A 27323-nucleotide genomic window follows, 5' to 3' on the forward strand; every position below is an offset into this window, starting at 1 on the left:
CTATCACACAGATGTCTGTCTCTCTTTTTCTCCTTTCCTCTCTCTCTAAAACCAACAAACATATTCTCAGGTGAGGATTTAAAAAACTGTGATAATCAGGCAGATGCACTGAAGGTTTCCTTTATGATATTTACACACTTGCACATTCCTGACTCTTTCCAAGTGGCCTTTGAATTTCCTCTTCACCCCCACCACCTTTCTCCTTGGAAAGAGCCAGCCCACCATCAACTCATGGATGCATATCTCAGTCTCTCAGAAACTGCTGCATTCCCAGTCACCACGACTGTGTGTGCAAACAGATGGCCACCTGGCCAGAGGCTGAACATCAGCTGAACCTACAGGAACCAGCCTAATGAGCGGCAGATACGAGCTCTCCTCCCCGTGCAAGTCTCGGCTGCAAACAGGCTGCAGACAGGCGCAATGCTGCGCGTGTGCTGGGATCCTCAGAAGCAGTGAGGGGGGGCTGTATGAATTACAGACCCAGGGGTTTCAGCGGTCCTTCTACCTGGACCCTTTTTTCTACGATCTGATTTTAAAACAAGCACAGTAAGGCAGCCGCCTGCAGCCATCTGATCCTTGTCTATCTTAAGCACCGGCCACATCCCTATTGTACCAGCCATTTTTCTCCCCCTATCGTCCCGCCGCCCGCCAACACCAGCATCTCCCACTTCTCTCCTACACAGCGGGCACTCCCCACCCTGACCTCTATTTTTTTCTCAGTGACTCAGTGGTCCTTGTTGGTTCTGCGTTACTATCCCTGATGACCACACAACAAAAGTACAGATACAAGATGAAGTTCCCCAGCCGCAATGACTGTGATCAGGCAGGTACTGAAGGCGGAGGCTTGGCATCTCAAAATCGAAGGACATTTCAATAATAATAGGGTTTCTCAGATGATGAGAGGCACTTGAAAGACTGGGACAGAAACAAAAACCAAAAAAACGAAAATAGTAATGCTGAAGAAATATCTGGGTTAAAAGAGCAATGTCAGTTATTTACCCTTCCAACCTATACAGCTTTTTAAAGTCCTGGGTAACTATATTCTTCATGGTCTTCTCTTATAAACAGTGTACCACATAACATACTTGCAAATCAACTAAAATGACAGTACTATTTTCAAAGTGACAGAATAATATTAAACTACAAAGCATCAAAATAGTTGCTCCTTTTGGTTGCTCAAAAATTACTGATAATGATCTTTTATCTATAGATTTCAAGAGTCACCCTTAAGAAAGAGAACTGTAGGAGCTCCCTCATTCCCACACCAAAGAGCAAAGAAAAGTTACATGGGCTGTCTGCTTAAACCCAAAGGGTTCATACGCCCCCTGCTGGCTCCACGGCACCGATCTGATATATAACACCACAGGATTTCATTAAGTTTTTTTTCGCAAGAGTGGTGTGTCAGAATCTGGAATGAGAACATTTGCATACAGTAGGCCCAGCCAGTAAGGGAATAGGTTAATTAGCCCAAGGCAGCTTCAGGGAAGAAAAAGCAGCAGCAGAAAAGTCCTTTCAAAGCCAAGCAAAATGTCAAACACATTCAGAAAGAGGTCCATTAGCAATGCAAATGTAAAACTGCCCATACAACTGAATGCACAATATCCAAACCTCGAAAACCTCTTTGAAGGTACTTTTTAAAGAATACAGCTTGAAAAAGGCTGACTTGATTCTCAGTAGTGTCTTGGTTTATAGACATTGTTTAGGTAGAGACGCTGACTTAGTTGTTTCTAAAGATTCTCTGTATAGACTCTATGACCGGTCTTCTGCTAATGGACCACTAAGACTTGGCCTGGACAAACAAACTCACATATATGTTTTTTAAAAGTTATCCATTGGTAAACATCTTTTCCAGATAATAATAATGATAAATCAAGGATACAAAGATTAAGACAGAATTGGAACAAAAAGAACCAGAGGGATAAAAAATTCAACCCATCCTCCCCCCACCTGTAGGACCATGTCTCCTATTACCAGTGCATCTTGGAGGAGAAGAGGCTCCAATTCTGAGACTGCACCATTCTCTCTCTGTATTGTCTCTATCTCCTATTAGGGGGATCTCTGAGGGTAGGGATGGTGTCTTGCTATCTTTTCAGTGAACCACCAGAGGGAGCCACAGTATGCCACGATGGCCCTGGTACACTGGATAATTATTCATGGCATTGAAAACAAGGAAGAGGTGCGTGATCAAGGTGAAAAAGTACAGTAGGGAAAAGGAAGGGAGAGAGAAAGGGACAAGGAAGAAGAGAAGAAGAATGGAGGGGTATTTCTGCTTTTAGGGCCTCTTTCCAGCTGCAGACAAATGGACTGTGTCCCCGACTGCCTTCTTAGGGCAGTCCAGCTGGGCCCCAGGAGGAGGTCACCTCTGGATGTTCCTGCCACAACAGAAAGATTTCTTCGAAACATGAAGCCACACTAGAGTACATAAATGCAAAGTTACAAAAGAACCCCCAATGCAGATCACATTGTTTAAACATTATTAGTAGAAAAGCAAAAGTGGAGGGGGAGGTAACAGATGAATTGAGACAGATTCATTCAGGGTTTACTACAGACGGTTTGTTTGACAATCACTGGCCTGAGTACATTCATCTTCAGCATCCTTATATCTGCATTTATATCCATCTCTCTCCCAGCGTTTTAATATTTAGCTCAGAGGTTGAAGGCCTCGCATTCCAAGTTTTGTCCTCAGACCAGCAGCACCACGCCCCCCAGCAGCTGTAGAAACGCTGACCTTCAGGCCCCACCCAGGCCTCCAGAGGCAGGACCTGTATTTTAACCAGATCCCCAGATAATTCATTCACAGGCACAGCAAGAAACTCAGGTATAAGATTACGTTTCCTACTCATTCTTACTGTGCTCGTTTCCCTAAGCACAGTAAACATCGCTGACCTCTTTCCCACGGAAACCAGACTGGGGGCTGCATGGAAAGAGAACTGATGGAGCCTTGGGGACCCGCACCTGTCAATCACCGAGGCGCAGCTCGGCCATTTCCTTTGGTGTCACTAAGACCAGCATGGTTCTGACAACAGACACTCCTTTTCTTCTGGTTCTTTCTAGCTTCAAGAAGTACAGAAAAACCCACTTTAAAAAGGCTATTATCATAGATTTTACGTGGGACTCAATCCTCTCCAGAAAGAAAAACAAACTTTTTAGCAAAGGAAGGCACACCTATCTTTGCTCTAACACAAAAATGTTTTCCCCATGACCATGGAGTTAGACAGTTTCAGAAGTGACCAGAAAACAAGATGCTTCTGTGCTGAGATGTGGGAATGTATCCGTACTGACTCCAAGTCCTGTAAACCGCAACCGGCCACTCTGAGTGGGGGACGCTCCTACAAGTGGACACACACGGTCCTAAAACCTGCATTCCAAGGTCGTGGCGATCAACTGGGTTGCTCTGCCCAGCACTCCCGACCCTGAGAGTCTCTCTGTTTGAGTGAAGCCCACGACTGCCTGGCATGCACGTCTGTGCACAACGGAGGCGCGGATACAGTTTTAAAGATGGCGGCACACTGACTGGTGAGCTGGCAGCAGCTCTGGACAACCTTCTGACAATTTAGCAGACAGGACAACCTGGATGTGATGGGGAAGGTCACTAGGACGTGACACGGATTCTGTAAGTTCTGACATGCCCATTTCCTTTCTGCTCTGTTGTATTACTGAACGAGAAGATCCACGTGGTATGCTGGCAGAAGGCACTTCACTTAGGTTGAATATAAAAAACTGGCCCAACCCTGACATCCTCAGGGTTTCCGGGATGGAGAAAGGTGGGGTGGATGAGAGCGTAAGTAGATACCTTCCTGGTTGACTGAACAGGCATGTTCCAAAGGAAATGAATCACTCACTCATTCATTTATTTTATTCCTAGTGTGTACAGTGGATTTCAATTGTTGCAATGGAGCAAATGGAATGCCAGAACTCTATTTTTAGGTCTGTTCTGTTCAACATTTTATTAGTATTTTGGCTGTCATATTCAGAGGTAACCAAAGGCTGAAAGGGATGCTTAATATATTATTGCAATTAATATTCAAATACACTCCCAGAACCTGGAAGTGATGGCACAAAACCAAGAAATTTAAGATTAATGAGAATAAATGCAAATGCCTGACCTTGGTTTCAATAGTTCAATTAGCTTAGTAGTAGAGCTGGAGAGAATGGTTGGCTTAAGAATGGTTCAGACGGAGGAGCCGCGGAGCTTTTGTTGGCCTATACATTCAGTGTGAACCAAAAACTTGGTACGGAGCCTAAAAAAGTGGGAGTAATTATAAGCTTCATTTTTCAAAAAGGCATGGTATTCGGAATAAGGGACTAAATACTGCAACAGTATATGGCACTGGCAAAGTCACAGAGTACTGAGGCGAGGGGACACAGGCAAAGCAGGGCAGGGTCGGGGTGAGTGCTCAGGTGAGTGAGCAGCCTGAACACAAGGCAGGCAGGTGCCACCGGTGGCAGCTGAAGATGTGTGGCCTGCGGAAGCACAAAGAGAGCTGAGACATAATTGTAATACTCAGATCTATGAAGGGCTGTCTGTGGAGGGCAGAAAAACAGAACTGAGATCAAAAGGACGTTGATGTATACAGTAGAAATTAGCACATAATGAGAACTGTTAAAAATGGGCTGGGCTACCAATAGAGGCAGGGACCCCTCTGTCAGCCCAGCTGTTGAGGTAGCATTTGGAACTTCCAGCTGACGGTCCAAGGTAACTGGCTGGGACCCTGGCCCTGGCCAGGTGCTCATGCTACACTTACATTTACATTTTTTCCTGTCACAAATATTTTGAGATAGTGCTTCCATCCTGTGTCAAGGTGGCTTGCATCTAAGCCTGGCCTACTTTGCAACGTCCTTTCTGACTGTGTCCTCAATGAGAACTGATTATTTGTCCTTCCTGCTGTGCCCAGTGTGGTACTTCACGGGGCAGACCTCTGGGTCCAAAATGAGGTGGTTTCTGGTGGGGACGGAGGGCCCTATGCAGGTCCGTTCTGGCCAGAAAGCTGTCTAAGCAGGGAGCTGAGGCCTCGCAGGGCCTCGCAGAACAAGCTGTCTGATGTGTCCCAGTGAACTCGGGCTCCCTCCTCAACTGGGCAGCCCTGTCACTGGAGATCACGCTTCATGGAGGGTGGTGAGTGAGAAGAAAAAAGAAACAGCAGCTTGCAATCCATGCTAGAAAAAGACTCCATATAAGTGCCTAAGGACATAAACAAAAGGTAAATATAAACCTTAATTTGTATCATTCATCATCAGATAGAGGAGTGGATTTGAATGGTGGACCCTTAAAAGATATGTCCATCTGAGACCTGAGAATGTGACTTTATCTGGAAAAGGGGAACAGAATTAAGGATTCTGAGATGACATCATACTGAATTGTCCAGGTGGGCTAAGTGTCCTTACAAGAGGAAGGCAGAGAAAGTTTTGAAGCACATACGCAGTCAAGAAAAAACTGAGGAGAGGCATAGGAACCTCCAGGACATCTTTAAACATTCCAACATCCAAATCACAGGGGTGCCAGAAGGAGAAGAGGAAGAGCAAGAAATTGAAAACCTATTTGAATAAATAATGAAGGAGAACTTCCCCAATCTGGCAAAGGAAATAGATTTCCAGAAAGCCCAGGGAACTCAGAGAGTCCCAAAGAATTGGACCCAAGGAAACACATACGAAGGCACATAATACTTATATTACCAAGATTAAAGAGAAGGAGACCATCTTAAAAGCAACAAGAGAAAAGGAGAGAGTTACCTAAAGGAGTTCCCATAAGACTATCAGCTGATTTCTCAAAAGAGACCTTGCAGGCAAGAAGGGGCTGGAAAGTATTCCAAGTCATGAAAGACAAGGACCTACATCCAAGATGACTGTATCCAGCAAAGCTTTCATTTAGAATGGAAGGGCAGATAAAGTGCTTCTCAGATAAGGTCAAGTGAAAGGAATTCATCATCACCAAGCCCTTATTATATGAAATGTTAGAGGGACTTATCTAAGAAAAAGAAGATAAAAAATATGAACAGTAAAATGACAACAAACTCACAGTTATTAACAACTGAACCTAAAACAAAACAAAAACAAATTAAGCAGACGACTACAACAAGAACAGAATCACAGAAATGGAGATCACATGGAGGGTTATCAGCTGGAGAGTGGGAAAGGTAGAATGGGAGGAATGGTACAGAGAATAAGAAGCATAAATAGTAGGTACAAAATAGATGGGGAGGTGAAGAATAGTATAGAAAATGTAGAAACCAAAAAACTTGTATGTACAACCCATGGACATGAACTAAAGGGGGGGGGAATTCGGGTGGGAGAGGGTGGGCAGGGCAGAGGGGAATAAGGGGGGGAATGGGACAACTGTAATAGCATAATTAATAAAACATATTTTAAAAAAACACCCTGTGAAGACGGAGGCAGAGAGAATGGAGCTAGGTGGCTGTAAGCTGAGGACCTAACACTTTGATCACATCCCAAAATTAGAATTTCCTTTGTGTTGGGGGCAATCAAGACTAGTCTCTTGGCAGCTTCGAAGTCTGCAGTGCTGTGTGTCGTAGTCCCTGCGTTGTGCATTCGATCTCCAGAACTTATTTATCTACTGGCTGGACAAGTCTGCACTTTTAAATAACATCTTCCAACTCCTCCCGCCCCAGCCGCTGGTAACCGCCATCCTACAATGTTTTCACAAGTTCGGCTGTTCCGGATTCCACGTGTAAGCGCCGTGATACATTAGATGTCTGTCTCTGTCTGATCCACCTCACTCAGCACAATGCCCACTTCCCGTTGTTTTAAGCTACCAAATTGGTGGTAATTTGTTACAGCAGTCCTAGGAAACAAATACAAATAGCTTCCATATATTGATCAGAAACTCTGTGCCAAAAACTCTATTTAAACAACTCATTTACTCTTCATAACAAACCCATGAGGTTTATACTCTTACCTCCACTTTTCAGATGGGGACACTGAGGCTTGGCCAAGGCCTCACGGGCAGAGGGAGGACCAGATGGGAAACCACTGTCTTGGTCTACCCAACCTGCACGCGGAGTAGCCTGATGGACTGGGACGCACTGTGGTGTGGCAGTCACAGAGCAGAGCCTTTCTTTTTTCACGTGTGGAAGGGACAGGAAGCCAGGTGTGGAGGGGCTGAAGGTGCCCAGGGAGCCTCTGCACCACCCAACACCCATCCTTGAATGTGGCTGGCGCGCATTCAGTGTTTCAGGCTGGGCTGGCTAAGGGAGACAGATCAGAGCCTTTTGGCGTCACTGGCACGTGAGCCGGGACCCCCAGTACCACCCAGCACCAAGCTCACTGCCACCCACCCAACTGTGATCCACGTCACAGTGGAGCTGAGACCTCAGAGGAACATCCTGTCGGTGTCAGACAAAGAGAACTGTGGGTGTCAGCATGCTGTCTAAACAAACTCCTGCTGCCTCTGGCATCACAAAAAGCAAGTTCCAAGTGTGCACCAAGGTACAGGACCCTTGGTCAGGGGCAGTGATGCACAGGACACAGGCCCGGCCTCTGAGGCAGGGCCTCGCTGGAGAGGCAGGGATGGGCCACCACCACGGACAGTTGGGATTTCAGTGGGAAGAGGGACGGCAGGAGAAAACAGACCCCACTCTTTATATTATTAGCACCACAAGTAATACTTTCTTCAGCCCTGTTCATCTATCGACTATTTTTTTTGGCAATGTATATAACTAAACTAAATGCAACAGCTAAAACATTTAAATCCACCTCAAAGAACACAGTCTCATTTGGGTGCTCCCTGAGTTGATATAGCTCTGAGTCTGGGCGGCGAGCTGAGTCCCAGACGTTCAGCAGACTGAAGGCCCTGAGGGGGAGGTGGCAGGGGATCCCTCAAGACACTCAGCTGTGCTGCGTTGGGCGACTGAACAAGTTTGCCTGCCATGGGCAAAACTCCTGTCTCCCGCTTCCCTAAAAGGGCTCCGTTACTGGCTACCACGGTCAGCCTAATGGAGAGACAGACTTCATCAAGTCCTGGGCAGAGCTTTGCTTAGACTCTTGGCTCTGCCATTACCATTCCAAGTTCACATGATGACCGTGACACTGGGAGTGTTCTGAGTGGGTTTCGCCACCTGTGGAAGCACAAGGATATCTGCCATGTGGGCAGGGCTCGCTGCATGGGGACATGGCCCGTGTCTGTGTGCACAGGACAGGTGTGCGTGCCGGTCATGAGAGAGGAGGAAGGGGGCCGAGGCCTGGGCTGGGCGGGCCCAGGGTGCAGGCTGCTCCCAGCGAGAGTCGCTGAGGCATCTGCGTACGTAGCCAGTGTCCTCTGGCAGCCTGCCCGTGCTGGAATTCCTGGAAAGGCTCAAGACGGGAAAATGATCGCTTGGAGGGATAACCATCTGAATTGAAACCGGTCCCAAATGAATTGCCTGACAGAGGTTGAGTTTGAGTTTTTCAAAAAAGCTGGAAATGCCTTTCTGTCAAGACCTTCCCTGGGTCAATACAAAAGCAAGTATCTTTCTGCTTTAAAGTGTCAGGCGGCCAGATGAGCCACCCTGGGACACCCAAATCTCATTTGTCCTCCACCACGCTGTAGGCTGGGACCTGGCCTGCACCCAGGTTTTGCGTCCTCGCCCCACTCAGTCCGGTTCTGAGGACAGAGAGGTCGGCCCCGTGATGGTCTCCTCCCCTCAGACTGTCACTACGACCAGGGGCAAAGAACTGGCCCCAGTGACAGTCAGAATTGGGGTTGAGAGGGGGAGAATCTGTCATTTTTGACTCTCAGTTTAATGTTCTTCACAGTCCAGTGACACGCCTCACTACAGACTTCAGTGAGCGTCCACTGGCATATTTGAAATGCCAAGTTAAAATATTAATATTATTATCGTTCATCCTGATAGGAAGGTAACATGTTATTCCTGCTACTAATGAGAAGAAGAGTAGTGGGAAGAGGAGGCTACGGAGCAGGCAGGGTACAGGCTGAAATCCTGGCTTCGCTGCAACCACACGTGTAACTTTTTAGTGTGGTTTTTACTTTACGCAAAATCAGACACGCAGCCAGTTTAGGGAGGTGGGTGTTTCAACAGCGTGCAGTCTGGTGACTGCTCTCGCTGCCTATGAGATGGGGACGGTCACCAGGCACAGCGCGCACACGGCAAGTGGCAGCTCTCACAACCACAATTTGGCGAGTGCTGCCGGGTGAGTCCCCAGTTCTCACGCACCCTGATCCGCTGCTGCTTTCCCCTGGTGCCATGATCAAATCAATACCATACCTCCAAACTATCAATCCTTTTCTGCAACTTTCCTCCCAATATTTGCAATTTACTCAAAACAGGAAGTTATAAATGTTTGAGGATTCATTTTCTTTCTTCGATCAATACATGGGACTATACTTATAACAGTTTCCAATGCACAGGCCATCACTCACACCAACAAGCCTGAAAGCAACTCAACATATACCACCAGAATGAACAGAAAGGTCAGCTGCAAACTCGAGCCTGGCATTTCTCGGTAAGGGTTAAGCGTAATGGCTCCTCGTTCCAGTCTGCCTGCTTTTCCACAATACTTTCTGGATGAGTAATTCCCAAAAGGCATGGTGGGGAAATGTAGAATCTTCTTTCCACATCCCACAGGGAAGGCCGCCAGCTGCCCACTCACACTCTTTCGTGTGCTGCGCTGTACACCACAAAGCAGAGGGCCAGCAGTAGCCAGAGGCTTAGTCACCCTCAAAGGCCACCAGAGAGCTGGACCTCCGAGAGATTAGATGGCCCATGCTGATGCTCAGAGAAGGCGAGGAATCTCCATCCAGTTAGAGGGACGCCTTTCTGGAACTGAGGCATTCTGAGAGGGTGTCAAGGCTTTCACTGCCCTCCTGTGGCTGGTGGAAAGGAAAGCAGAGACCCACGGATAACCTACAAACTGAGAAGTCGTTCCTCCAGGGCTGTATCTGTTCGCTTGCCTTCTGTGGCAGTCCCACAGTCTCTGGGACACTGTGCACCTTTTAATCCTCTGGACCACAGAGGCCTCGAGACCTGAGACCCAGTCTCCACAAAGCAAACCGGGTATGACAGGAGTCACTGAGCCGTTGTGTAGGCTACAGTGATGGGTTACATACAAGCGACTACTGGTGCACGACCACCCTATTGTAAAGACAAGGGTGCTGAGGCTCAGGGTGTAAGGGATTTGTCTAAGATTGCATGGCTGAAAAGTGGCAGAAGTAAAAGGGAAATCCTGGTTCATCTGATGAGACGGCCTGGGTTCCAGTTCTGAGATCATGCAGTGAACCTGCCCGCTGTAGTGAAGAATTAACTTGAACCAAAGGAAGGTCTAGCCTTTGCCCTGGGCTACTGGGAAGTGAAGTCTAGGCCTCTGGAATGTCCTGCCTGATAGGAGCGTATCTGTTTGCCTGGGGCTTTGGGCCATTGGTATCAGTTATAATCTCTGGAGGAAATAATGGCTGAAGACATTTGCCAGACCTTCTAGAAGGGCTGGGGCAAAAGATCACACATCCGCATGGTTGGTAGGTATCTGAAGTCCAATAAAAACGCTACAGCCCACGGCACAGGGGAGTCGCCCTGGCTGGCAGCACTGCATGCCCCGGTCCCGCACGGTGGCCCCGTGGAGAGCGCTCTGGGAGGTTCTGCCCCTCCAGGCCTCTGCCCTATACACCTCGTTTCTTCGCTAATTTTATTCTGTGCATTTTCTCTGTAGTAAACTGTTGTCACGAGCCTAATGGTTTGCAGTGAGTTCTGTGAGTCCTTCTACTGAATTATCCAACCTGAGCGTAGTTTGGAGAACCCACTAAACTTGTCATTGGTGTCAGAAATTGGGGGAAGTCTTGTAGAAGCTGTTCTCTCTAACTCTGTAGTTGACTCATAAACTTTTTAGAGCCTGCCCTCTGATTATATTCTTAAATTGAAAAGTAATAAACATAATAAATAAATAAACCTCATTAGGGTCCAGGGATAAGAATGAACCATAAGATAAGGATTAGAGCAATGCAAAACTTACTGGCCAAAACAGAGGCCAGTGGACAGACAGGCGAGTGGTGTTATCTGAGCTGGGCCGGGCCCTGTAAGACGGCCTGGCCACGACAGTCACCCACGGCACACACATGTAGGAAGCACTAGCGGTTTGATTTTCCGCGTACTCTGTTCAGAGTGTTGGAGCAATGTGAGAAGGCCTTCAATGAACATGCCAGTGTCTCCACACTCTCAGTCGCTGAGTGGCACTGATTACTAGCAGTCTCCCGAGGGTACTGATCCTGACCCAACAGACCGAATGGAGGCCGAGGCTCCATCGCCTGGTTCTTCTGATTTTGCAGGAAGCATTTCCTTCGGAGCACAGAGAAAGCGGCGCTTGGGCCTGGGACAGAGCTGGCTTCCTGTGTTCCTGGTTTTGCTGAACAAGGGGCATCTCGGGGGCAGTTGCTTTGGGGCTGCGAAAAAAGAAAGCTCGAGGCATTGGTCTCGGCGCTTCACTCCCTCACCTGCAGACTGAGAAGTCAACCCTCTCTGTACACTAGAAGAATCCAGGGAGCTCTTAAACACAGTGCCCATGTCCAGACTCTCAGAGACCTACTGAATCAGAATTCCAGAAGATGGGGGCCAGCGGCGGCATTTTAAAAGATATACCAGGGGACTGTGACATGCAGCCTGAGGGGAGCACCCCTGGTAGAACGGTCTTTAAGTTCCCTGTTAACCCCAGTGGCCCCTGGCCAAATGTCACAGTGATGTTTAAGTGCGGCCTCCAGTCCTTTGCTCCAGCCCTGACAACACAAAGAAGGATGTTCTCACCTCCTTTAGCCGAGTGTTAGAAACAAATTACATGCCACCATGAGACACCACTACACACCCACAGGATGGACGTTACTTTAAAAACAGGAAAGTAAGTATTGGTGAGGATGTGGAGAATTTGGGACCTTTGTACACCGCTGGTAGGAATGTAAAATGGTGTGGCTGCTGTGGAAAACAGTTTGGCGGCTCCTCAGAAAGTTCAGTGTGGAATTAACACATGATCCAGCAATTCCATTTCTAGGTATTTCCCCACAGGAACTGAAAGCAAGGACTCAAAGAGATACTCTATGCCAATGTCCAGGGCAGTATCACCATAGCTAAGAGGTGGGGGCAACCCAATGTTGACCTACAGGGGTCTGAATAGACAACATGTGGTATGCCTACACCATGGACTGTTACGCAGCCTGAAAAAGGATTGCACTTCTGCACATTCTACCAGATGGATCAGTCTTGAAACTGTGCTCAGCGAAAGAAGCTGAAGGACAAACACTGTATGGTTCTACCCGCAGGAGCAGAGTAGGCACATTCGCAGACAGAAAGCAGAACAGAGGCCACTGGGCGCTGGGGGAGGGGACAGCAGGAAAGTACTGCTTAGTGTGTGTGTGCAGAGCTTCAGTGTGGAACAGTGAGAAGACCTGGAGACGGAGGGAGTGATGGCTGCAGAACACTGGGAACACACCTACAAATGGACACGTGCTTAAAACGGCGAACTTCATGTTACGGATGTTTTATCACAATAAAAAAGAATTTTTTTAAATTATAACTCATGATTTAAAAAGTTTGTAAACCAACTGCAATTTTGTTTATAAACTTCACAGAGCCTCTCCACACCCAGTTTTACTTGGGGCTACACTGATCCCCAAATACCTGCTAGAGTGAGCCTGCTTCCACGGCTGCGCTTCAGGACACCTTTAAGCCCTTCACATGGTCTGCACTTTCTCACACTCACAATGGGGACCGTGAGCGACAGAAAGCTAACAAGCATCATATTAAGGCAGTGCCCAAAGTTCTCCATCCTGTCATTGCTTGCTCAAGACAGAAGGCTGGCTGCTGTCCCTGTCCCCACCTTCTCCCCTGTACTAGATCACCAGCTCCAGTCAGTCCCATCTGCTTTATCAGGGGCCAGCAAACTTTGGAGAAGGGCCACCTGGAAACTATTTTCAGCTTTGCCAGCCATGCAATTTCTTTTGTGACTCCTCAGCTCTGCCATGTAGTGTGAAGGCGTCACAGGCAATGCATACATGAGTGGGCACAGCTGTGTCTTGTGCCAGCCCCAAACGTGCGGGGCTCCAGGCCTCAGGGCATGGGTATACCCTCTGTGCTGTCTGAGCTCTTCCCCCAGCCACGGTTCTCACACCTAGGTGACGCAGATGCTGCTGGTCTGGGGGGCCACACTTTGAGCACCACCTCTCTTTGAGGTCTCCTTAGATGTCACTTACTGTAGGTTCTCTCCAACCCCGCCCCATACCCCTGTCCCTCTTCTGTGTAACCCCTTTACATCCTGTTCTATCCTATCATCCACACACTGTCCTATAGCTCGACCATCCTTCCAGTCCCCACCTGGGCTGACACTGGACACTCCTTCCACGCCTGACCACACTGGGCCCCCTGCTGGTGACTTCCGTTTACAGTCGGTCCTGACATCTTGGCTACGCCACTTAGAACCAGTGCAGCCTTGCACATCCCTTCCTTCCCTGAAGCTGACGCAGTGACCACAATCTATCACTTCATTGCATTCACTGTACTTTTTCCTTGTTTTCACTTGTCTTCTTCATTACATTGTAAACTCCCTATGATGAGTGCAGCCTGAAATGTCATAAATCCCTTGAGATTCTAGGGCTGTTGTCTTTTCTTTGGTGGTTTCATGTTCTCATCCTGTGTCAGTCTAGTACAGTTTTCTCTTTTTTAGATGTTGGCCACTAAAAGGCAAAGTGCGTCTGGATCTTTCTTGATGTAATGATGCAGTGTTGGATGAGAATGGAAGTCACGAGGGAGGGACATTTGAAAAGCATCTGCACTCAGAGATTCCATTTCTCACACAAATTCTCATGTGAGATTATTAGCCCCGGATGCTTCCTGTAGCAGGAAGTCCAAGTACACCATGTGAGATGTTGTTAAGATGTGTGCTACATGGGAAGGACTCCCAAGAATCCACATCCAATTATCCAAAACTATGTCCAGATTTTCCTTACATCAATCCCAAGGAAATGCTTCTGGTAGTCTTTGGGTTTACTGGAAGGAATATGTATTTACAAAAATAACAATTTTATTGAAACCAGCCTACATCAAGTGTAGAAAGCACAGGAAGAACAGCTGTAAAAATCAGCCAAGATAAGAATTCTCTCTGAAATAAATGTTTGTTTTAAAATTAGGGGTATGACTCATAGTCAGTGAATGGGTGGCTGAGTTCTGACCCTCAGAAGATGAATGGTTCATTTGGAAAAGAGGAGCGGGTAGGAAACCTACTTTCTACCTCTCTTTATTTCACAGTGGGGCTGCTTCGAGGGGCCCAAGATGCCCCTGTGTCATTTCCAATCACCAGCCAAATGGACAATGGGATGACTCGCTACCTGCGGCTGTTTTCAATCGGAAAGCTGAGTAATTACTGCAGCCTCTCCTGGGGCTCACGGAGACCCAGCGCGAAGCCGGTGGACCATTGAAGGCGTTGAGTGAGCTGCCAGAAACCCTACAGAATTTGGCTGCCGAATTGTTCCTCCTCCCCTTGGCTCAGCGTCATTAACATAATCGGGTATTCATTCAATAAAAAAAATTTTACACTCTCCCTGGAAGAATGCCAACGCCCCCTGAATGAGGCACACTCTCACATCAACTGCATTCGGTGGGAGATGTCGGGGCAGTTTACATTCTTTCATTGAACGTAGCGTCTGGCAAGAAGGGAATCCCTCTCTATGCAGTACTTCTTGGACAACGCGAAGAAAGAGAGGTTATAATGAAAAGGCGGTCAGAGAGAGAAGCGATGCTTTGCCTGTCCTTTGCCTTTAGAAACCTTCACCACTTTCCACCAGACTCCCTACTGTGGGGCGGTCAGCACATGCCTGACCCTGGGGCCACACAGACCCAGGCTGGACCTCTAGCCTTTGGCGTTTGGTAGCTGGTGACCTTAGGGGAAGTATCTCAACTTTCTAAGCTTTGCTGTCCTCTTCCAGAAAATGGGGTAGTGATGGAATTGCGTGGGACACTGCAGTCAGAGCCCGGCGGACAGGCGGGAGGGCTTCCAGAAAAGCCAGCTCCAGCAATGAAATGCTTTCAAGCTTGAAACAACTTCCTCTTGTGGAATTAAGGGCCCCAACTTGGGATCCTAAATGCCTGAGGTGGAATTTTGGCTCCTTCATCTGGCAGCTGTGCCTCGGTTTCCTTATCTCTAAGGTGGGAATAATAGTACTTACCCCAAAGGCTTGTTTTGAGTTCATACATTCAAAGAACTCAGGCCAGGGTCCGGCACACTGCAAGACCTATACTTATTGGCTGCTGTTGCTATGGCTGTCTCTTGGGAAGAGCCCTCCTCCCTACCTCCTTGACTTAGGCCCTATTTCCAACTGTATTAAAAGAGCACACTTTCCTCCCTTCAGTTCTTTCCCAGGTTTCTTCACGCATCACATGCACCAGTCAATTTCGGCCAAGACGTTAGATGGAACAACCTCTAATTAAAAAGTTTCTTGCTTCACCTCCACTAATGAGGGATTTCAAATCTTAACAGTTCACAAAGTTTACTATGTCTCTAAAACTGTCTTCTAGAAAACAGTCCACACGAGTGCATTGATATTTTCTTCTAAAGTGGACCGAAGCTTTGTCTGCAGAACAAATGGTCAATTACATCTACATTCAAAAATAAAATTCAAATGTGCTCGCTCATGTGTTAATCTGGGTTTGTTTGTACTATTTACTGTTTATTTTTGCAGTGTGAACGGAAGCTTTCTGACTTATTTGAAGGCAGAGCACAGTACACTCTGTAGACATAATTACTCATTACAAAATTTAATCACTCTTTCCTATTTAATCTGTTTAGAATACCAATGCCCTGACGAGAATCTCAGCAACATTATAAATGCACAAAAAATGGCCCTAATAGCAAATGAAAGACAACAAATAACACAGCCGTGGCGTCAAACAGCTGTCATCTCAATGAGCAATAAAGTGTTTAATGGTCAAACAGAAACCCAACCACATAAGGCAGTGCCCCGTTGACAACAAAGCTCATTTTCTTCACCAGCCCTGTGACCTCGGAAGACAGTTCACCTCTTTGAGCCTGACTTTCCTCCTCTATAATGTGTACATAATAATAATAATATTTTCAAAGATTGCTGTGAGATGCTGTGAGACAATGTGTGTGAGAAAGTGCGATGTCTACCCCAAAGAGATCCAAGTACGGTTTCTCGCCCGAGCTCCAGTCTCTCATCTCCAACTGCCTGGCGGGAAGTTCCACACAGAAGTCCCAGCCTCCCCAGCCACCATCTCGAACCAGCATCTGCTCTGGTTCCATACTGGTGCCAATGGTTCTGCACCATTTCCCCGGGCATCAGAGTAGAGCATCGTTTTCGATGCCTTCCTGCCACTTAACGCCTACACCCAGTTACTCTCCTAGTAGTGCCGATTTTTCTTCAAAGTGTCTCAACCGCTGGGGAAAAGAGCCTCACATCTATTCCCTCCCCACCAGCGCCTTCCCCTGCACCACCCCCTTCCAGTGTGGAATAAGGAGTTTGGTCCAAAGAAAGGGTAGGAAGTCTCTGTACACCCATCAGGAGCGCCTCTGTTTAGGGCCAGGGCTTTGTGTCACAGCAGGTCAACCAAACCAAGCCTCTACTTCCTCAGGTGAAAATGGAAAAACATCCACCCTGCAGGGTTGGGGGGCTTCAAATCCGATAGTGCATAGTAAGCACTTAGCGCAGTGCCTAAGCACAGAGTATGCGTGCAAATCACGTCAGCTGAGAACGCTTCTCGTCTTCAGCAGGAACTATGTCCATGTTCATTTCTTTTTCCTTCACAATTATGAGATGCTGACAGAAATGGTCAGAATATGCCAAGAATTCTGTCAATGTTCTTTTTCTAAGATAGATATTATTTTTCCGGATTGATTTTTTCAAAGTTCCGCTTCATTCTTGAGCATGTAGAATCGATACGATTCCTTATAATGCAATTCCAACAGAGTGGAAGAAAACTGGGCCTGGTCTCCCTGCTCAGCTGGTGCCCATCAGCATCCTCTGATTTCATGATGCACAAACAGAGTCCCAGATGTGGGCCGAGGGCCACCACATTCCTGGTCTTGCACAGACCGTACTTTTGATTGGGAAATGGAATAAAACGCCTTTATCTCAGTATGAGATAATTTCTTAAAACAGGCTAGTTAGGCTTTCTCATAAGTAAACAAAAATATAAATAAAAAGAGGCTTCCACTAGAAAAATGACTTAATGTTAAGTAGGAAAATGCATCCCTTCAACATTGAGACACTGTATCTCCATGTCTGACACACTATTGTTTTTTCCTAAGGTCATGTCTCAACACTTGGTATCTTTCTCAGCCCCATGGTTTTTTGTTTTTTTTTTTTTAAGTCTCTAGTGTGCTTCCATTTTGCTTTTATTAACTCGTGAGGTAGTAGATGGGGTGGTGAGAACAGCAATAAGGCAGTGATTGAATCAATCAATAATGTTTCCAAGTAAACAATAAAATATACAAATATGCAAAACATTAGCTCCTCTGGTTAAAAACGAAAATGAACAAACCACCAAGTGCTAGGTCCTGAGAACATCACAGAAGGTTCTCCCTGGAGGTCAGAAGAGGGCAGCCAGGCAGGCTGACAGAAGCTCCGGAGAGCCAGGCATGAGGGATGTTCCAGGGTGTCCGACCCGTGGCTCAGGGCGGCTGTGACTGCGGCCCTGCACAAAATCCTAAATTTACTTAAAACGTCATGAGATTTTTTTTGGTGATCGCATGTCACAATGTATTTAATGTGTGGCTCAAGGCAACTCTTTTTCTTTGTGTGGCCCAGAAATGCCAAAAGGCTGGACACCCCTAGTAGACTGAGGATTTTGTGTTCTATTTCATAGCTGATCTGAAACTTCCTTCAAGGACAGTGCGGGAGGTGTTTTAATTACACGCGTGGACTTCTACACGCCCTCACACGGACTTCAGGACCTGGCCACAGCAGAACACAGGCCCCGCCTCTCGGTGAACAACCTTCGTGACGGTGCGACACCTTCACGGCAAATGACCACCACTTTCTGCTTCTACAGAAGTGTGTTGGCCAAGTGGCAGCCAGGTTTCAGTCATGGAGGAGAACAGCAGGCACGTTTAGCTGTGGGGTCTAGGAAAACACTCCACGCGGCAGACTGCTCAGCAGGCAGAGGACAACCTCTCTGACGGAAACGTGCCAGGGAAAAAAAAGGCTGAGAGAACAGGCAGTGCCGTTGGTGGGTTGGTAGCTTGAGGACACTGTAAAATTTTCATTTAAAACACCTACAAATGGACTCGGCCATTCCCTGAAAGACTGAAAATAGCTTTATCTGTGAGCATCAAGACGTTACACTGTTGTAAGCATTGCCTGCCTCAAGCACAATGGGGCATGAGTGTATTACACTGAGGGCCCATCCTGGGGTCGATTATCGGGGACACCTGGGCCCCTGGAAAAATTCACAATCCCCGTACTTTTCCAAAATTCAGTAAATCTGTGCTGGGTTCCGGGAACATATTTTTTAGAAGCTCCTCCAGTGATTCTGATTAGAGCTAAGTTTGGGACCTGCTGGGCAGGCCACACCCTGAACCACCTCGTGGGGAAGGCATCCAGGAGGCCGCTCCCTCTGAGTCAGCCGCTGGAGCCCAGGGTCCCTGAGGGAGGAACGTGTCCACTGACGCACCCCCCACCCTGCACCCGGGACAGTGCCTGGCCTCTCGTCTGCGCCGCACGGTGAAGCCAAGAGCACGTCTTCCTAAATAAAGCCTGCGGAGTGCCGGCTGCAGAAACACACAGAGAATGCTGAGTTGTCCAGGCCCGTGTGCGAGTGGACTGGGCTCCAATTTTACTTGTTGGCCCCCAAGAATTTGCTTTCATTGAACAGTGCTATCCCCAGACAATAATATCTATTTCATATTTTTTGATGTGTGGAGAGGGTAGTTTAATTTCTTGTGATTTCAGGGGTCAGGGAGAAGGCCCAAGTGCTCAGAGAGCAGCGTTTAGATCAAGAGGAAAGGCCATCTAGGCTGTCCCCCCTTTTGTGACAGGAACAAGAACAACTCCTAAACGTGAGGTGCCCGCCTCTCTGAGAGGCAGGCAGCTCCGTGCAGTAGCGGCAGGGCTCCTGAGCTCACACCCAAGGGCCAGGGCCCCATGTACCTGCAGACTCTGCCCCTGGCCCTGCCAGCAGCACTCCCTTGGGTCCTGTGACGCGTCTGAGTGCTGCGCTCCGTGCCTCTTGAGATCCCGTTGTGCAGTCTTTCCGTTCTCTGCTCTGCCTCTTTTGGTGGAGAGGTATTTGTTTTGATTAAGAAGACCTCTGTTATGTATGGGGCTCAATTGCATCTCACTTGCTGCTTAAACAGAGGGAAGGTCAGTTCCCTCTGTTTGGCCAGATCCAAGCTTGCCGCAGTTTGCAGAACCCAGCCAAGTCTGCTGGCCACGGTGCTCCTGCACTTGAGAATGACCTTCTGCATCAGGGGCACTAAGTAATGGCAATCCAATCGCATGGCAAACTGCAGTGCTAATTCCCTGCCACCGTCCATTTTCCTCAGTGCGAAGAACACCTACTCTTAGTGGCAGGTGACTCATCTGCCACTGTCCTGGCAGGCTCTTCTAAGTTAAGCAACAAAATAAGAGCAGCTTCGACTCTGAGGTGTGAGCACAGCGGGGAAGGTGAGCCTCACTGGCGAGAAAGGTGCACCCTTTCCCCTTCGTGTTCCATGAACCCTCGCTCACCTCAGAGTGGCCCAGAAATCTCCCGTAACCGCCAACAACTCTGGCCCCAACCACCACTCCTTAAAAAGAGCAGATGAAGGGCGACTCTGGGTATGGCGTTGACTGGGCCGGTTCCTTCCTCATGACTATCCCCCCCTCCTCCTCCTCGGCTCTGAAGTCGTCAATACACCAAAATAAGGAATTTAGGCACACTGTCCCAGATGCTCCTCTTGCTTACAATATCTACGCGACTGAGCTACAACAAATAAAGCAAATGCCTTGGCTTTCTTATCTCTGGGTACCTAAGAAACACCCAAGAAGTGATTCCCTCTTCCTCCCACGTTTCCTGCCTTCAGTGCACAAAATACATCCAGCACACTTTGGACAAAACAATTGCAAACAGGGACTAACAATTGCGCAGGTCATACATTTTCTACCTCTTCCCTATTCATCCTATGACTGAGACGATTCGAAGTAAACATTTCTCTGACCTAATCTGACCTTCGGTGGAAAAAAGTTTCTGCTGTTCTCTCTCGTTGAGCTTCAAAGTAAAGGTGAAATGAAACAGGGCGGTATTTAATTCTGAGTATAATTGCTTTGCTGTTGGCAATGCTCTGAGAATAGTAATGTACTGTACCCTTCAATGAATAAATTTTTCAGAACCTACAGTCAAGGCGGAAATAATTTTTACTATTTTCTCCAAGGTGCTTCTCAATTCTCCTTGGCAGAGAGATGGACCATAGGACAATGCCTCAGTTTCTCATTTTGCAAACGATGAGCACAGCATGAACTGTCCTGAATCTACTGAACCATACGGACAGACGAGGTGACCCCCAGCAGACTGTTTGAAATGCCCTGGGGAAACACAGTATTTAGGCAGACCCCCCCCCCTCAGTTATCTGATTTTTTAAAGGCCCAGCATACCAACTGCATACCAACTTCTTTCAGACCAGGGTTTCTGTTCTGACAGCAGCTCAAAGACAGCAAGTCAATTTTCAAATGTGGCATTTGTCACACATGTTTAAGAAGATATATCCTGAGCAAGTAAAATTTTGAGTGTATTCAGCAAACACGGAAAAAACAAAACCCTCATGTCTTTGACACTGACATTCAGGGGACTGGTCTGTGCTCTCGAGGCTGAGAGAGCAGGGACCAGTCCCCAGGGTGCATGTGATACAGTAACATCTCTTTTTGTCTTCTTCATCAACATTCTAAATGCTGATTTTGGCCTCTGGCCAAGAAACACAAATCTATCTGGCATTTACAAATAACTTACTAATTACACATAGATTTATTTTTATTTATAGTTATTCCATTATAAAACACAACTTTTTACTGTATAGGGGGAGAAACAGAGGCCCAGAGAAATGATGGGCATTATTAGAGTCTTATACTATAGCTTTGGTAGTGTGTTTTAATTAAATGCAGAATCAGGGCTGGAATTCAGTCTCTCTGTTTCACCTTCCACTCCATGCCCATCTCCCTACACAGAAGGCCGCAGTCAATTAGCTCAGGTTTGTAAGGCCTAGATTAAAATGGTGATGGTGAGTAAGAAAGGGAAGAATTAGCAAAGCTTGGTGAATGCTGAGGTAAGGTGAACTAAGTGAAAGGAATCAGAGTGCCCAAAGATGAATGACATTGAAAGGATGCTATTCTGGAGGAGGGGAGGTCAATCAAGTTCAGACTCGTTCAGTTTTACCTGACGTCCCTTGGGAGGACGGACGGCAGGTGCGGGACCAGGACTCTGAAAGCAGTGCCATTATCCCAGGAGGGAAACTGAGACTGGGAGAGGTACCTGAGGAGGGCAGGAAGAGGAGCTAACACCTCACTTTGGTTAAAGACTGGAGAAGTAGTTATTAAGAAGGCAGCAGGAAGCTAAACTGCAACTGCATTACATGTAGCAGAGAAACAGAGAAAGTCAGGAACTGAGAGAGGACATTGGATTAGACCAGTGATTCTCAGCCCATGCTGAACACAGAAGCATTGGAGAGTTTCTAAAAGATAAGAACCCAGAATCTGGCTTAATGACCCCTGGATTAAGCTCTATGGTCACAGATGACCTCGAAGGGAAGGTTTATAGTCCTACTTTAACTTCCCAGTTGGGGACTGGCTATACTGGGTGATAGCTTAAATGTGTTTTCTAGACACTAGGTCAGTGGCTGGAATCCACTTGGAATCCAAAGTAACGTTTGCATTATCGATAACCCTATTTTACATTTACATATGTCAATGGGAAATAATGTACCTGAATAACATAATCAGCATTTCAAATCCTCATGCCTGAGATTACACTGGCTAAGCCTCCCCCATCACCCCCAGCAAACGCTTGAATAAACAGAAGGGCTTTGTACAAGTGCCCTGAAGGGGAACGTGATTATGTTTCAGTTTGAGGGAAGTAAACCTCTTGAAAAACCCTGTTACTACGGTTTGCTGCTTCTTCAACTTATGTTTAAACATATGGCTCCTTCATGGGAGCCCTTTAGTCAATCTCAAGCCAATCTCAGCTTGACGGTCACCAGCTGGGTGAGAGGTAACACAAGGTAATGCAAATCGTTACTAGTAATACGATGTAGCAAGTGGAGACCCCAAACACAGACAACATCTTCCTACCCACACACACTTAGATCTGTCTTCTCCATCGTTCCAACACATCCTGAGACCTTTCCTAAAATGCAAACACTGGGCACTGGGACAGCTCTGCCAATTTATGATGGAACAACACAAGGTAAGAAGTTTGGATCCAGCACGTGAGAGTGTCTTTTTTTTTCCACTTATTCCAGATAAATGGCCCCAGTGACAAAGCAGCATGCGGCCTGCAACTTCTTCGATGTTGCACATTTACTGCCTGCACTTAACTTGTTTCTGGTCATTCAAATGCTCAATAGTTCCTATTTCTTGGCCCCTGTGGACAGCAAATAGTGTAGCAGTCGAAGACTCGAAGCACGTGAGTGGCCAGAGGAGTATATAAGGAGGGCGGTGGCCCCGGGCAGGGACACTAAATTCACAGCGAAGGGAGTAATAGTGATAGTTGTAAAATCAGGAGTAACCGGGTGGGGGGAAGAGGAGATATAACTTAATTTTTCATTCAAATTCTGTTTTGGAACAGGATTCAACAAAGATATTGTACCATTTGGTATTAATTATTTTGGTTCATGCACATGGCTAATTATTTTTACAGCATTTAAGACCTCTTTGAAATAAAAATATTTTGTACATGCACACCCACCTTTAAAAATATGTCTTTTATCCCCTTTCCCAGAGCCTGGTGGAAATATCTGACTGAAAGTCTTGGGGTAGCACTCTGGGAGTAAATGTAGATTATATGCAAAAAATGTAGCTGGCCCTCACAATTTGTATAAACAAATTAACAGAAAGGACATTGCATCACTCAGGGTATAAACAAAACGTCTCTCGACTTTAACTTGCAGATTTTTTTAATGCTCAGTAATACATTTTACTCCCAGAGTGTACACTGTCCTCTCTCTTTCCAATCTTCTCTTCCACCCCAACTCCCCTCAGCTATCTGCTTCTAACTGTCTTTTCTTTTTACCCTTACCCTAGGACATTTTTCACTGCTTGTAGAGAGAGGGAAGGAAGGAGGGGGAGAGAGGGAGACAGGAAGAGAGGAGCAGAGGGGGAAGAGGGGGAAAAGGAAGGAGGGGGGAGACAAACATTGATTGGTTGCCTCTCATATGTGCCCTGATGGGATTGAACCTGCAACCCAGGCATGTGCCCTGAGTGAGAACTGAACTTGCAACCTTCTGGTCTACTGGATGACACTCCAACCAACTGAGCAACACCACCCCCACCCACCCCCCAGGTGTGTTAATGTCAGACCCACAATTCCATTGTCTGGTTTGCACTTATTGCATGAATCATTATATTTGATTTTTCTGTGAGACCACCCTGGAGTGAGGCCATCCTCAGCGATCAATGTTTCTGTACTCTCACACCAGCCACGAGAAAGTACCATATTTTGCTGTGTATAAGGTGCTCCCACGTATCATGTGCACCCAAGATTTTGGCCCAAACCTCCAGGGAAAAAAATCTTTCATTTAGATTTTTTAATTCAATTATTTATTTATTTATTTATATTTAGAAACAAAACCAATTATCATGTTCCAGGGTATTATTTTGTATGTGGTTATCCTTATTGCTTTCTAGAGTTACACTTTTAATGCATAAGCATATGTGCATCCTCATTTTTCTCTCAAAAATTTGGGCAAAAACGTGTACATTTTCCACCGCAAATCATGGTAGTATCAAGTTGAAAAATTACCTGATGAATCTGGGTGGTTCAGAAGATTCTGTGGATTCCTGTACCTGAACTGCCTGGTTTGATGTGTGGTGTGGCCTTAATCCCTTTGGAAAATTGGCCTAGTCCCATCTGGAGATCTTCAGCCCCCAGTGCCCTGTGGAGCTGCTGGCACGTGCTTCAGATCAACGCAGAAATCCGAGACAACAGGGGCCGCTCTTGCATTCACCCCCATTAATCAGCTCATCATCACAGAGCAACATGACAGGCAGCTAATGCCGCGTGGATGGCACTGGCGGCCCAGATCTGAAGAGTCACTCGTAACCACCTGACGTGCTACTCCTCTGAGGCAAGAAGCTGCAGCTAGTCTTGGCACTTCAGAAAAAGGGCGGGGCCGGCATCGGGAGACACCCCAGGAAGTCCCACGTGTCTGCTTGTGAGCACTGTTTTTACACACTCACACCCTCGTCCTGGTCGTGGTCCCCAACCTCCTCGAACCACCTTGGCCTCTGTTACCACCATCATCCCCTCACTCCTCTGGGACCCCTCTCTTCTTACCCGCTCACCCCTCCTGAGATAAACAAAGGGCACATTCCCATAGCCCTTCCAGGTAGCAGTACCACGGACAGGCCGCTGTCCTGTCTTTTTAAATAGAGATGATGCGCAGAGAAACTCTTCTGAAGCCTATGTAGTTAAGCTAAGCTTTCAGATCATTTTTGTCAGAGTATAATGTGAAAACCTTGCTCTCACTTTGGTTCTCTATTCGCATATATATTACACTCGGTTTACATACAGGCTTAAATTCCAGCACTTAACCTACTCCCCTGTCCACTCACCTAACAAACCTTCTGTATGTACAACAGGAAGGAGAAGTAATCACAGATAATGGCTATAGAGCACTCACTAAGCGCTAGTGCTTGATACGGAACATCTCATTTAAGGAAGCACTCTTCTAATTGCTATTATAACATCTGATTAAGTAGGATGCTTCACAGGTACAATATAATACATGTGTAGTTTCTGTGTAGACATATATCCCCGTTCCTCTCACCACCCCTTTCTGCTTTTCTCAGGTCCCTTACCAAGCGACTTCACCCCTCACAGCATTCTTCTGGAGAAACGAGCGCTTACTAGAGTCGGCTGGCTGTTCACGGTTTCAGAAAGACGAGTGGAGAGCTGTGGAAAACAGGGTCTGTTCACCTCTAGACTCTCAGCCCCCTAAAGGCAAGCTTATGTCTTCTCTCCTTCCCACCCCGAGTGTCTTGGCATGTGCCTGACACACACTCCCTAGGCACACACTGAGTACTTGTCACACAAATTAATTCCGAGATGTGCTGTACTTCATGTCTTGTAATAACCCCAAGTGACGAATAACGTTTGCCAACTGGGTTTTTCTGGTGCCTGGTGCTCCACTAAAGAACACAAAATCAAGGTCGATTCAAGTCCCGCTAAAAGTAAACCAAGTGTGAGGTGGGACTTAAACCATCAGATAAATAAGCGGAAGTTGATGCTCTTTGACATGAACTGATCTACTCAGCACAGTCGGTCTAACCACAGCAGAAGGCAAAGTTTTTCTCCGCAGAGAGAACGAGTTCCTTCTGAGATTTACAACGTGGGCCAACACTGAGGGGGCGTGTCTCCACCCCCACCATTTAGAGCTGGCTGATTTTCACTGTATTTTAAAAATCTACTCTCAGCCTTCTCTTCATTCCAGTTTGTTTCTTGACTGTGGGTGGGGAGTGGGGTTCGGAGTGAATTGGAAAGCATTTCATTTTACCCTGTACAGGGTGACAGGATTCAGTTGGTCAGTCCCCTGAGAAAACTGAACCAGAGTCACTGGGACCAGGATGACTGGGGAAACCTTCCTGTTAAGTGATTCTGAAACACAGTTGGACCAGAGACAGCTGAGGGTGGGAATTTCTCAGGACATCCATAGCAAGCGGGCTCTAGAAATGGCTTTGATTATAAGGCATTGCATTCTGGCAGAATATGCTGGCTTTCATTTCCAGGCTCAGAACTTAAAAGGGTCCAGTTTACTGAGCTAACTGCAGTCTCTTACAGGTGGACTCTGAAAGGCGACCAAAGGCCTGTCTGGTATTTTAATTACACTGAACACTGGCATTCGGGCAGCTGATAAATCTGAAGCCAGAGTGCCCAGAGCACTTCACTGACCACAAATAATTCCCCCAATTGAATTGCCTGTGTTTAACTAAGTGTGGGGCACCATTTTGGGGATGATTTCACACCAAAGTTCTAGATATTTTTAGGTGGTAAGAATAAAACATGATTTTCCCCTAATGCTCAGGAAGAACCGCAATATTCCAGGGGCCCAGGTTTTTAGCTCAATAAAGATGTGGCATAAACATGAATACTACACTGGTCATTAATGTAATCCAATTACACACCGTATATGAACTAAAAAGTGACCCACTCGTTCAGATTATTCAACAAGCACTGTATGCACCAGGTACAATATTAGGGTTGTGAGATATGATGTAGAAATAACCCGGCGCCTTTCTCCTTCAAAGAGCTTCTGATCAGAAGGGGACAGAGGGAGAGGCTGGAGACTACGGTTTGGATGGGGGTCTTCCTGCCTTTCCAGCACGATGCTGCTCAGCTAGAGGTGTGCGCAGAAGGGGAAGAAAACACGAAGGTGTGTCATCTTATCAGCATTGATTTTTAAAAACCAGTAAGAGGAGGGAGGACTAAATCTGTACAATTGGTTTCAAATGTATTGCTTCTTCCTTCTTAATTATATAGAAACATCCAAAAGGCATCTGGGGGCTTCACATCCCTACGCCTCAGGCAGAACTGTGAGTTGAAGGACATGACAACATAACCAAATAGAAATGCTCTTGAAAACTTACTTTACTTTTCATCTCTTTTTCAATTCTAGCTTATTCGTAGCATAGACTATAGTCAACGAGTGCATTCATACTTGCAAACTGTTTACAAGCAGCGTTCAGGTAAGGCAGTGGGAACCCTACCAGGCCCAGGCCACTCGGAATGACCTCGTATTTAACAATCACATTTTCTTTGGCTTCCCTCCCTCCCACTACAGAAGCCTCCTGCTGCTTCTCTGCGTTTTATGCAGAATTACTTTTGTCTGCATCTAGACATTAATCGTATCCACTCCTATACCTGCCTGTGGCGGGTCCCTTCACAGTCCCCCGTATGTACAACCCCCGTCTGACTAACTGGACAAAAATTATTTTCTGCTTATTTGCTTTCCCCCTCATTCTGACCTCTTATCAGCATCAGGGATTATGTTCACTTTTGTGGCTAAATCTCTATGAGATCAACAGCAACATTTACAGAAACAATCTCAGCTGTCTACCTTTTATTACCTATGAGGCCTTGTGTATATGGAAAGGGGACTTCTATGACGACAAGTTTGCCTGACATGTCTGCTTATTTAAAAAA

At 46.7% G+C, this 27323-nt stretch overlaps 1 protein-coding gene across 10 annotated transcripts in view; it reads right to left on the bottom strand.

The window, feature by feature from the left end:
- ATXN1 (ataxin 1) overlaps positions 1 to 27323 on the bottom strand; it is a 386007-nt gene that overhangs the window by 24746 nt on the left and 333938 nt on the right. The gene's annotated exons all lie outside the window — the stretch shown is intronic.

The sequence above is a fragment of the Artibeus jamaicensis genome, unplaced genomic scaffold, assembly GCF_021234435.1.
Source record: "Artibeus jamaicensis isolate MK-2021 breed Jamaican fruit bat unplaced genomic scaffold, CSHL_Jam_final contig_482, whole genome shotgun sequence".
Lineage (NCBI taxonomy): Eukaryota > Metazoa > Chordata > Mammalia > Chiroptera > Phyllostomidae > Artibeus > Artibeus jamaicensis.